Source organism: Mus musculus, chromosome 9, assembly GCF_000001635.26.
Source record: "Mus musculus strain C57BL/6J chromosome 9, GRCm38.p6 C57BL/6J".
NCBI classification, from domain to species: domain Eukaryota; kingdom Metazoa; phylum Chordata; class Mammalia; order Rodentia; family Muridae; genus Mus; species Mus musculus.
This window is the reverse complement of record NC_000075.6, coordinates 14,145,777-14,158,577: the sequence shown is the minus strand read 5'-3', so window position 1 is coordinate 14,158,577 and position 12,801 is coordinate 14,145,777. Positions and strand designations below refer to the sequence as shown.

Here is a 12,801-nt window from a genome sequence, read left to right as displayed (position 1 = left end):
CATTCCTATGCAAAGATTCAAATAAGCACAAACACTGTGTGTACAAGAGTTGAAATTTGATCTAGAATTTAATTCTGGCTTCTTCATTTTATGGATCAGAGAGGTAACGTGACTTGCACAAGGTCACCAAGCTAGGAGGTGGTATTGCTGAAATTCCAACGCAAGGCACTTGGCTTAAACAGGGTATTTTCCATCCCTCACAGGAGCAGGGCAGCAGACAAAGGCTGCTGCCAGGACTGCAGGGCTGGTCTTGCTCTGCTCTTTGGCGTCAGGCAGACTGGAGATCAAATTCCACCTCTGCTTCTTCTAGCTACGTGACCCGTGACTGAAGCAACTTGCTGAGCTACGCCTAGCCTGTTTCTTCCCTGCAGTTGAGAATCCTAACTCCTTCTCACAAGGTTGTCCCCTCCCTTGAGTAACAGCAAAGCTGCCTGCTTTAAGTCACCAGTGCAGGTTTGCACCAGGCAGCCTGTCCCCTGTTCTGAGTCCTGGATTGGGGAAGGAAGCACAAAGTTCTGGTTTAGTCAGATGTTGTCTAGCAAGGGAACTGATCTCCCTGAGGTGCCATTGTTAGGAAAAGGCCCTTCTGACACCCATCCTGGGTGCTGTGATTAAGTCACTGACCTGATGTGTGTTAAAGCTCTTTGTGAACGGACAAGCCTTTTGTTAGTTCTCAGTATTGGCATTAATGCCAGTATCATTTCCCAGCTTCTCCTGCTCGTCTCCCAACTTTCCTATCTCATGTCTTTGGTGGGATTTCTCATTGTGGCACTGTTGGCTTTGTTCTCTTTTCCACAGTGTCCATGTCTGCTACTGTCTTCTTTTGCTTGAGAAACAGTGCTTGTGCACTCTTGTGCCTATTTTCAGGAGCCCATTTCTGGGGCTACAGAAGGATGTGGAAAGATGGAGCAGACCCATTTTGTGAGCTTGACTCACACACTCCCAGCCTCCCTCAATGGGGCATTGGCATCCTAAGAGAACTGCTTATCCGATGGATGATTGGTGGGAATTGGTGGCAGGGAGAAGAGCCAGATGTGCAAAGCCAATGGAAAAATCAAGAACTGTGGCCCAAGAATTCTACTGTTCTCTCTGCTGTTTTCAGACAGGTTACTGCCAGAAGGCTCTGGAAGCCATACCCTGTGGGACCATGCTCATAGGCCTGTGGGCACAATGCCTGTTGCTTTCATTTATTTGTCTTGCAGACAAATACAGCAGCTATTTGAAAAAGTAGCACCCACAAACACGGACAAACCCAGAGACCAAGAGGCTCCATGTGGATCATCCTCTCCCCTAAAAGCTCCAGCAAGTTAAGACACTGTTTACATTTCAATTTGGCAGAGTTTAAAGAAAAGATGGCAATGTAAACTGGGTAGGTTGGAAACCTTCTTACCCTGCAATTCCTTCCCTCTGAGTCATGATATTAGCAATGTGAAATGCACACATTCCATGAGAAGGCTGGGCAAGCTGCTTCTCAGGGTCTTCTTCTTCCCAAGGCCTAGCACACCCTCAGGGACCATTCTCTCTCCTGACCCAGGCTCTAAAGGACTGAGCTCTCCAGTTAATGCCACTTGACATACTTGACATAAAGTGGCCCTTTAACACTTCCAATCAAAGAAGGAGATAATGGGTAGAAGTAAAATCTTATGAACTAGCAACGATGGGGCACCTAAGACAACCTGATTTTTGCAGTTGGTCGGTAAACTAGACTCAGCCTTTGTGATTAGGCCAAAATTGCGCATAGATTGCTTACCCAGCTCTCAGTGCCAGGTCAGTGTGGGGGAAACTTTCCCTTTTCTATGGCACTGACAAAACCCAGCAGAAGCAACTTCAGGAAGGGAGGGTTTATTTTGGTTCATCCTGGCAGAAAAAGCATGCTGGGAAAGTAAGGCCACAGTAGTGTGAATGACTGGGCTGGACACGATGCACCCACAGTCAGAGATCAGAGAGAACTCAGGTGCGAAGCTTGCTTTCTCTACACAGCCTAGACTCCAGACTCCCACTTTCAAGGAGGGACTTCTCAGTTAAACTTCCCTGGAAACTCCCACACCAGACATATTTAGAGGTTTGTCTTCTACAGAATTGAAGTTGGCAAGATTAACCATCACAAGGGACCTCATGGCTGGGGAGATGGCTTAGTGGCCAAAGTTCTTGAGGACCAGAATTCAGATACTGTTAGTGGCATCACATCCTCACAGGCCTGCCAGAATTGGATGCCTGACACCTGTGTACACATCTAGAATGGCTTCCCCATTGGGTTAGGCTGTGGGTACCACACATAGCATGGAGGATGCTCTCCTTTTTATATGGTTGGTGCAGAGCTGCTCTTCTTGTAGATGCAATTACAGTCTTGCTGCCATGGCAGGTGGCACATGGAATCCATTTGCACACATGTTAAACTATCTTGCTCAGACATGCATGGACCACTTAGAGGGTACAGACTTTAAAACTAGCTTCAGAAGTGGATTCTGCTCTCAGTTATAGATGAGGTCCTGCTCTCAAAGCACTTATCATTTGACTTTTATTCCTTTATTGAATGTCCAGACCTCTGAACAAAGAAACAAAACCAAGCAAAAGGCACTGTACTGTACTGTACTGTACTGTACTGTACTGGAAGAGATCATGACATTGACCTAAGAAGTAGTTTCCTGCTTGCTTATTATATAACTTTGAGGAATTTACCTGAACACCAGAGGAATAGTTTTCTCATCTATAAAATGGGAATCTGTGCTCAATTATTGCACAGAAATGAAGTTATAAATAAATAACTTCCCTACACAGCATTTTTCTGAATACACAATTCTATCCTGAGAAGTAATATTCTGAGAGATGATATATGCAAATTATCACGTCAGAATTTAATATTTTGCATCATTGATATGGAGCCAGGTATAGCAGTGGAGAAAGGGGTAAGGAATTAGCTTACTCTGCCTGGATAAGCCAGAGCAGCACCCACAAGAGGCTACATAGGAGCTGGGAGCTTCATTTGTTCAATAGGCACTGGGTTAAGCATTCATTGCAAGCCCGGGAACATGGGTCAGTGTGCTGACTGGATTTTGTCAACATTACACAAGCTCAGGTCATTCAGGAAGAGGACTGGCCTGTAGGAAAGTCTGTCAGGCCATTCTCTTGACTAATGATGGATGTTGGAGGGCCTGGCACTGTGAATGGTACCAACCCTGGGTAGGTAGTGCTAAGTTGTACAAGAAGGTAGTCTGAGCAACCCATGAAGAGCAAGCCAGTAAGCATCATTCCTCTTTTGGTTTCTGCTTCAGTTTCTGCATCTGAGTTCCTACTTGAGTTCTTGCCTTGATTTTCCCCAGTGAAGGACAGTTACTTATAAGCCTAAGATTAAATAAACCCTTACCACTAAAGCTGTTGTGGTCAGTGTTTTATCACAGCAATAGAAACCCCAACTAAGACAGTTAGCTTATGTTACTCATTTGAGAAAGGTGACCAAGTCTGTGCTATTTGGACTACAGGGTGCCTTTGGCTCTGGGAGATGGTGCTGGAGGCCAGCTCTGAGTAGGGCCATAAGTTGTACATATATTCCTGATGAAATGGGGCCTTTTTATACCATTTCATATGTTCTATTTTCAATGGCCAGGCTTCATGATAAGCTATGACGAAAATGTTTTCTTTTGTTTCCCTGAGAAATATCACTGTTCATTCTGTATATTTTTAGAACCAGACAGAAGTTCCAGACTTATGAGAATTCCCTGGTAGCTGTTTAGAGATTTTAGTATAATTCTTGGTTGCATGGTCCATTTCCTTGCCTTTCTGGCCTGTGTTGTCTAGGCTCCCAAGCCTTCTGTGTGGGACATGGCTACCTCTCAGTAGATTATTACTGCCAAGTAGAAGGCATGGTGTCAACTGGAAACTGCTTAGCTGGTCATTTTCTTCTTGAGGTCTAACCCATTTCTTCTACCTTGACTCTCTTGTTACAGTGCCTCTGAGGTAGAATTTTATTTAAGATTCCAATAGTCAAGTATATTTAAAAAAAAGTATCTGACTCTAATTATGAAGAGGCTTGAATTTTTTCTTTTTTCTTTTTTGTTTTGTTTGTTTGTTTGTTTGTTTTGTCTTGTTTTGTTTTTTTCTTTTTTGAGGCAGGGTTTCTCTATATAGCCCTGGTTGTCCTGGAACATACTCTGTAGACCAGGCTGGCCTCGAAATCAGAAATCCACCTGCCTCTCCCTCCCAAGTGCTGGGATTAAAGGCATGCACCACCACTGCCTGGCTTCTTTTTATATTCAGGGGTATATCAAGCTAGCATATGGGTTAGAAATTGTAAACCATTACTGCAAAGGCTAGAGCGCAGTCACAGGTGTCCATTCAGAGTGTATGGAGGAAAGAGGCCTAGGAAATCTGTGTTTAAAACAAAAATCAAAACAAAACCATAAATTACTTTGTAGTCAGAACTTTGTCAAACTGCTGTAGTTTTGTGCCTGTTGCTATAATAATATACCCTCACAAAGAACAAAGTAGGAGGGAAAGGGTTTATTTGACTTACAATTCTATTTCATAGCCGTGCTTGTAGAGAAGTCACACAGCAAGAGGCTAAACAGCTGGTCACAGTTTAGCCACAGTCAAGATTAAAGAAGTGAATGTAGCCATCTGCCTGCCTGCCTCCTTAGTCAATTGCTAGCTTTCCTTACTCTTATACACTTGAGGGCAGCCTAGGGAATGGTACTGCTCACAGTGGGCTGTGTCTTCCTACAACAATTTAGCAATCAAGACAGTTCCCCACAGGCCAGCCTAGTGTAGACAATCCCTCAATGAGACTCTCTTTCCAGGTGAATCTAGATTTCAAGTTGACAGTTAAAACTAAACAGGACTTAGCTCATTTGTAACAGTCTACTTCAGGCTGAGTGATTTATAAAGAAGATAATGCTGGAGCCTGGGAATTCCAGAAGCGTAGCAGTGGTGTCCACGAGGGGCCTATACCATGGCAGAAGGTGGAGGATAAGTGGCTGGTGTAAGAGCTGGAGGGTGAGATTCGGCTCCCTTTCACAGTCTCCTACTCCAATAACCAACATATTCCCAGGGTTCTGAGGTTAAGCCAATCTTGAGGGCTCAGCTGTGACCATCACCGTGGCACTGCAATTCCACATGAACTTTATAGGTCTGTGGAGTAAAGGGGTTGCCACAACAAATCATCCTAGTGTCTGTCCCACCACCACATCTATGACCTTCTTTGCAGTCATTCAACAAACCCTTGCTGAATTTCTCTGTGTGCTTACATGCTCTACACACTGGGATTCAGGGCAGACATAGCCACTGTCCTGTTAACGCTTATGTTCTACCTGGGAAACATTAAAACTAACAGGATCCTATATTAGAATCAGTACTCATGTGACAGAAACAAAGCTGGCTAAAGTTTTTATTCCTTACCTCCCTCTCTAGATTTAACAAATCTGGCTTCTATTCCCAGCCCTGCAGATGTCCCCACTCCTCAGATGCTCTGTTGTTCTGTGTAACCCAGAGAAAGTTCTACCGTATTCATATGTGGGGGGGGTATTCATATGTGGGGGGGGGGCGTTAAATGAGTGAATTTGTTAAGTATACAGCAAGCCAAAGTAAAAGATTAAACACACACACACACACACACACAGAGAGAGAGAGAGAGAGAGAGAGAGAGAGAGAGAGAGAGAAAGAGAGAGAGATGGGGGAAGAGGGAGAGGAAGAGAGGGAGGGAGCGAGGGAGGGAGAGAGACAGAGGAACATTTAAAACATCTAGCAGAAATTGATTGAGGCAGCCACACTGAGTCAGTCATACTGGCTGGAGTTGCCAATAGACTGGCAGAGCACAGCGTTACCTCAGTGTCACCTCCACAGAGGCTTTTAAGTTAAGAGAAAAAAAAATAACATCAGAAAGGTGAGATTGTCACACTGGGGACGTAGACATGTCCAACAGAAACCAACTGGGAAGTCAAGGCAGGCATCTGGTATTCTCTGTTGAGCTGTCTCTTCATGCTCTTACCTAGCTTGCTGAGGCTGAGTTCCTGTCTTCTCCTCCCCACTGTAGGCACCTTTATACCATGGGATAAATGATGGTTACCTCTGTTGGAAATGGTTGACCAAGCTGTTCTAAAAGACACACTGTTTTTATTCGTGGGGTGACCTCTTCCCTCCCTGTCACAGAGTTAAGGGGCAGCCTGTCTCAGACCATGGAGGACACTTTGAGACAAACAGGCCTGGGTCCAAAGTGGAGATGGGGACCTCAGCTCAGTTTCCAAAGCCAGCTTCTCTGTGAGTCCAGACCACATGGTGTGACCTGCCAATCAAATGCACACTGCACCAACTCTGGTGGACACCCTGTCACCTTTGCCTTGTCTACTCTATGGTGTTTAGTCACTGAGGTAATGAGTCATTGGTCTTATTTCTATAATTTTATTTTAAAAATTCTCATAACAATGCTGAGATAGGCAGTATTGTGGTTACCATTTTAGATACAAGGAAATTGAGGCACACAGACATGAAATAGCTTGCCCAAGATCACTCAGAAAGCATTCATCACCAGCTGTTGGCCTTCCCTTTTAGGTGGGCTGGTCACTACCCTGTGGCTGGACATCCTAGGTATCTGAGCATTCATGTGCCAGCTACCTCCCAGACTCCCCTCCTCTAACAGCTCCTCCTGTGGTAGGAGCTTGTCTCTTATCCTTGTCTCTTATTCTTTCTGTATAGTCTTCTAGTTCCCATTTCCAAGATTCTCATGACCCCCAAGATCAACACCATCAGGCTAGACCTCTCTTCTGACCTTCTGATGCTATCACCGGTGCACAGTTTGGGCATCTGATAAAGATTTCTGCTGGTTTTTCAGGTAAGTGCCCTCTGAATGCCATACTTCATGATTATTACAAAGTCTGTGGCAACATGGTGGGTTGGGAATCCAGGTTGTGGGAATCAGTGTGTAGCCGGGAAGGTAGACTGAAGCCCAACAGGCTTCCCAGTGAAAGCCTTAACTTTCCACCTCTCTTAGCTCACCCAGCTTTGCTTTTCTCATTTTCTCAGGGTATCTGTTACCCCATGTTTTATAAAACATAAAGTTGAATGTGCCCTTTCATCTGCATCCCCTGGGAGGCCTGCCATTGGAAAGCAGCCTGACTTCTGTGGAGATGGGTTCTCTTTTCAGGAGTGTCCATTTGTGAGGTTGGCCCTGTGTATATCCTATGCAACATGCTTTTGACCATATGATTAGTTCCAGAAATGGCAAGCTAAGACCCAGCAGGATTTCATGGGCAGGTGGATACTCAGAAGTCCGTTCATCCATCCCTCTGTCCCTCAAATAACTCAGGATTTTGTCATTGATCATCTGCTGTCTCTGAGAAAGTTGTACCATACAGGTCCTTGAATTCAAAAATGATTCTCAAATGTAATCATCTGTAAAAGAATCGTATAGATTCACTCATGGTCAAGAATTCCTCATTCAGCTGAAGTTTTGAGATGAGGATGAAGCAAGAGGCGCATCCTGGGCTGGGGAGATGGCACAGTGGGCAAGTGTGAGGACCTGAGTTCAGATCTTCAGAACCCAGGAGAAGCTGGGCACGGTAGTGTGCCTACAATGAGGTGATGGGCAGAGAAGGAGAATTCCCATAAGCTGAAAGACCAGTAAGTCTGGTGTGTGCTCCAAGAACAAGTGACCCTGCCTCAAATAGGGTGGATGAAGAGGACCAGCACCAGCATCTTCCACATGTGTGCCTTAGCATGTACTCATACACATTCACATACATGACCATACATGCACCTTGCACATACACAGGAAGTGGGGCTGAGATGGAGAGTGAGAGAATTCTTTTAAAAAGAGACTTGTTCTTCTTAATTTGGCCAGAATAGAAGAGGAGACAGACTTACACAACTATGTCCTCAGAGAGTCGTGGGCTTCTGACATCATACAGAGGGTGTCTATCAGGATGTGCGTCTTTGTTAGAGCACAAGAGAGGACAAAGCACCTCCAAACTGAGTTTTACACGCAGACAGCAGCCGCATATGCTCAACTACAACTCTTAATGTAGACTAGGTCTCCCTCAGCTCCAACAGTTAGCTGCGCATCTGGACGGCTCGGGAGCAGTAATGAAATCAAGATGCTTCTCTATTCTCTAGAAGATACTGTTCCTGCATCTGTGGCCCCGAGGCTCTGCTTTGCTGTTAGAGTTGAACGAATGTAAATAACTCAAAACATGTTCCAATAGTGTGTTCCTCATTTACAACTTATTCTATGCAAATGTAGGCTGAGAAAGGGTTGGCTATAGCCTAGGACAAACGGCCCAAGTCCATCCTGACCAAATTCCCCAGACACTTGGCTAGCTCATGGGTGGCAGAGTTTGGCTAAACTATATCGACACAACCCTCATTTTGTTTGCCTGAGCCATCATTGAATAAAGACTATTATGCAATCTACATGTAAAGACAGCCACTGGCAGGGTATGTGTCCCCGAGTATGTGTGCACATGGCCTCAACTAGACCATCTAGGAAGGGGGTGGCCTCAGAGCCCAGAGGTCCCGAGAAGAGGACTGGACACCCAGAGGAGAAACTTCATCAGAAAGCCTGTGTTCCTGGAAGGGTTTCCTAGAGGGAGAATTGAGGCACCTCACACAGGAATGAGACATGGCCCACCAGTCCCCCGACTTCCTCTTCCAAGTCACTTCCTAACTCTTCTAAGAGAACAGGGTACCTGGCTTTATAAGCTCAGACATGGTCAGCCTGTGAGGTGACATTTTCTTTGAAAACACTGTCATTTTTATTTTTTTCCATTACTTGTTTGGAGACAGGGGTTAGCTCCTGCCTCCGCTGCCCTTGCTGTCACCCTGTTTCTACCACCAAAGTGCTGGCATGGCAGGGATGAGCCACCATGCCTACTTTTTATTTTAATTCTTAATTTATTGGTGGTGACAGTAGCAATTGCACGTGTCAAAGATTATCTTCTTTATTGTGTTTGAGTGAAGCTGTACCATATAAACATACTGAGTAGTGAAATGGTACAAAAACACACCATATGATTCATGCCCCACCATGTCCTTCATATCTCAATCTAAGCGGACACCGTCCAGGTTACTTATTCATATGAACATGCATGCACACATGTGAGGCAAGGATTACCAGTTCCATAAAAATGGAAGCTGTCGTGGGCAGCAGTTAATGTAGAGCTCCTAGCGGTCAGAGTTGATTGAATAAGTGACTTTGATTGCAGGTTCTGCCCTGAATGAGACATTAGTATCAACCCTGCCCAAGGCTATGGGACACACACACACACACACACACACACACACACACAGAGAGAGAGAGAGAGAGAGAGAGAGAGAGAGAGAAGACAGAGACAGAGACAGAGCATACACACACAGAGAATAATAAATACATTTAACATAGTTAAGTATGTTGGTGTTTTACTATTGGTTTTATATCTCTAACTTATGTAAAAAAATCATTTCCCTCTAATATAATAGAGTTTCCTATATTTCTTTGTACTGTATAATTTCTTAATTAACCCTTTGTTCCATTTGGAATTATATTCTGTGAGCAGTGAATCCTAGGAGTCTGTTTCTTCTAGGTAAATCCTCAGCGAGGTCAGCAGCAGCAGTTAAGGTCTGCTTCCCTCCTGGATGGGTGTGCCTGTCTCTCCTGGATGGGTGTGCCTGTCCCTCCTGGATGGGTGTTCCCGTTGCCCTGTAATCCATTCCTATGTATACCAGGGCTTTTCTGAATGTTTTACTCTAGTCCACTCATCTGAGCCAATACCAGAATATTTTTTTGTAATGATTTTATGTGGTATCTGATAAGGCAGTAATCCTGCTCCTCCCCCCTTCCCCTTCTCTCCCCCCCTCTACTTCTCCTTTTCCCCCTCCCTTCCCCCTCCCCTTCTTCTTTCCCCTCCCCATCCCTTCCCTCTGGTCCCCTTCCTTTCTCATCCATTTCCTCTTCCTGTCCTGTCCTTCCCTTTCCCCCTTCCCCCATCTCCACTTTTCTTCCTTTCTGTTCTGACATGTTTTTCCCCATAAGAAACTCAAACTTATTTTGCGAATTTGTTAAACATTTGATTCTCATTGGGTTTGCATCCATTTTGTGAGGATGATTATGGTAAAGATAAATATATAATCCCATTAATAATGTGGTATATTAGTCACTAGTTCTGTATTATCGATAAGATCTCCTAGTTTAGTTGGCTGCTGACCATCTTTCTCTCTTGTTAAATTGGTTTGCAGCTGGTGCTGATTTGATTGGTAGTATCAATTTTATTGACACTGTGAATGGGCTGTTCGTCACGTTGACTTTTAATACTTAATTTATAGTGGCTCCATCTGTCCCATCCAAGGCTGCCATGGCTTTAGTGCCTCTCAGGGAACCCCTCCACATAGACACCTTCTCTGCCTGGCCACTCTCACTGGGACTGAAAGTCTTTTACTTTCTTCTTCTCATGCTCCTGATACCTCCTGCCAGTTAGAATGTTTCCCTGTATCCAAGGAGAAAGGCACCATCCTAGGTGTGAGCCACGTCCTCCACCGTTGGCAGTTTGCCCTCCCTAGGGACCTCCTGGACTATGTGTTTTAGGAGGTCCCTGAGAAGCAAGGGAAATGGCCTCCGCTAATTCCATGCCTTATCTTGCATTCTGGTCCCCAGTCCCTGCTTGACTCAGAATGTTCCCGAGTCACTCTTGCTCAGCCTTTGGTGGCCCTGTTCCTCCCTGGGGACCTTTGCAAAACTTCCCAGCTGCAGGAGACAGGAATCCAGAGCAGCTTCCTTTTCTCTTGGCTGTCAAGTTTTTCTCTCCTGAATGAAAGTATAACTTGCTGTCTCACATCTGTGCTTTGATTCTCCTGAGAACTTCAGGATTCCTAAGAGAACCATTAGAGCAGAAAGCAAATGTGTTTCTTTATATGAAAACTAAAAAGCTTGTGGTTGGAGTGATGGTTCAGTGGGTAAAGGGTTTGTCACGCAGGCACAAGGACCTGAGTTCTAGTACTGAGAACATAGTAAGCAGCCAGGCACTGCGGCGTACATAGATGAGCCCAGTTCTGGGGAGGGGACGTTATGAGATCCCTCGGCTTGCTGCCTCCGGTTCTGACATTCACTGCTTGGGCACTCCCAGACGTCTTGTCCTCTCTTCTGTCCAGACTTCTTTCCTTACCCCATCAGTCAGTCGGGTGTTGGAGACTGTCCACCCACCTTCCACATCCAAGAGCTGCTGAGCCTTTCCCATCACACGTCACAAGAACACAATGTGTTGAGGATTCACACACATTTCCCGAGTCAGATCTCTGGCAGTTAGTAGAAGAGGAAGTCAAAAAGAAAACCCAAGCGGCTGTGCAGCCGAGGTAGACGAACCAAAGCCAGGCCCCACGCCACATCTGCCTGTGCTGTCTCCACCATCTCTGTTCTGCTTTTGCTTTTGTGGGTGGGAGATGCTTGATGCTAAAGGACTTTGACACCAAGCCTGATGACCCAAGTTCAACCACCAGAACCCACATGGAAGAAGGAGAGCACTGATTCTTAAAGTTCTCTGACCTTCACACACGTGTCATCTTATCTCTATAAAATAAATACATAAATAAACAAATGAATAAAATTTAAGTAAATGTATAACTTTATTGATTTATAAATTGTATATAATTATATAAGATTAAAACTATATAAAATTTATAATTAAAATTAAATATGTAAATAAACAAATAAATAACATTTATATTTATTTATTTAGTGGTGTTGGCATTTGAACCTTGGACCTTGAAGATACTAGGCAAGTGCTCTACCACCAGGCAGTGTCTTTAGCCTTCATTTTGGCCTCTGGTTTTCAGAAAGGATCTTGTTGCCCAGACAGGCTTGAACTTGGAATCCTCCCTCAACCTCTTGAGTAGCTGAGATTATAGATATGCAACTTCCAGGCCTGGTTCCATGACTGTCTTAATACATCTAGAATTGACAGTTAATCTGAATTTGCAGCCCATCCTCTTACCTTAGAATTCTGAGCTGAGCCTTGTGGCATAACCTGCTGTCTTCTAGTACTTTTTTTTTCAGGTGATGAAACTGACTCCTTCTTGTTGAGATTATTAGCAAGGCTATCACTCTGCTGTTTAACTACCTCTGTTTTGCGTTTGTTTTATAGCTTGAGGTGTGGAAGCCCTGAGAGCTTACATGGAAAGGCAAGGAAAACGGACAAACAGATGTGTGCACACCTGTACTGCCAGCTCTCCACAGAGGCTCACACCTTACTGCAGCTCTTGGGAAGTTCAGGCAAGATGATTATCATGAGTTCGAGGTTAGCTTGAGCTGCATGGTGATTTCCATATCTGCCTATACATACCAATATGCTGTTGAAAACAAAAGAAGGGGCAGGATAGTGAGGCCCTCAGCATCATATTCATGTTATAAATTGAGCATTAGCACTGGTAAGAAATCCAATAAAATGAAAACCAATGAAAAAACCAAGACAATAAAAAGTTAGAGCTGACCATTTCCTTAGGCTTCAGTTTAGATTTTGAGTTGTGTTTCATTTGCAGATTTGCATATTTATCTCCTCTGTATTTGGTCTGTAAATTCATTTTGACTTCTATTTATATAAAAGCCTCATCTTAAGGAATTTATATCTATTTGCTTTTGCTCATATTTAAGTAACACCAATCATATAAATATTGGTTCCCTGGAGATATTTTCTTATGTAAGGTTTTATCGTGGATAAATCCTTACCCATACCTTCCTGGGTCTCCCACTGCCCTATGGAGCTGACACTGTTGTCCAATTTGCCGACTCAATATTAATTACTCTTGAAGGAAAAGGGCTGGGGTAGAGACTGCCCATAGGAATAGACATGA

At 44.3% G+C, this 12,801-nt stretch overlaps 1 long non-coding RNA gene across 1 annotated transcript; it reads left to right on the top strand.

Annotated features, from left to right (window-relative positions):
- Positions 1 to 6,001: 6,001 nt before the first annotated feature.
- Gm39292 lies at positions 6,002 to 12,378 on the top strand. Its single transcript, XR_870548.1, has 3 exons — positions 6,002 to 6,359; positions 6,685 to 6,820; positions 12,096 to 12,378. It is a non-coding gene; the product is annotated as a predicted gene, 39292 (long non-coding RNA).
- The last annotated feature ends 423 nt before the right edge of the window (positions 12,379 to 12,801 follow it).